The sequence below is a fragment of the Athene cunicularia genome (genome assembly GCF_003259725.1).
Source record: "Athene cunicularia isolate RWA chromosome 2 unlocalized genomic scaffold, athCun1 chr2_part2, whole genome shotgun sequence".
Lineage (NCBI taxonomy): Eukaryota > Metazoa > Chordata > Aves > Strigiformes > Strigidae > Athene > Athene cunicularia.
Window position 1 is genome coordinate 6,238,928 of NW_020799096.1, and position 400 is coordinate 6,239,327.

Sequence of the window (400 nt, forward strand, 5' to 3'; positions counted from 1 at the left end):
AGGAACAATTCCCACGTTGTTTCTAAACAGAAGCTAATGATCTCTGGGATACCATCTGATCCTTCCCCTCCTGGACTTGGATACCACTGTAAGAAAAATGCCACCTGGAAGGGAAAAAGATCTCAAGTAGGGGAATTGCAGCCGCTGTATTTCGCAGGCGCTCTGTGCCCTCTGCTGGCGGCTCAGCGTCCCTCCGCCGGGACACTGCAACCCCCCACCGCACACCCCCAAATCTCCAAGTCCCCTCGCACCCGCCAGCCCCCCCAGCCCCGCAGCATCAGCCCCTGCCCTGGCACAGGGTGGCCCAGCGGCTCTGCGTGGGGTCTCTTCGGGGAGGCATGGGAACGTGGGAGAGTAAACAGGGAACAGGAAAAATGAGAAAGGAAAAAAAAAAAAAAAA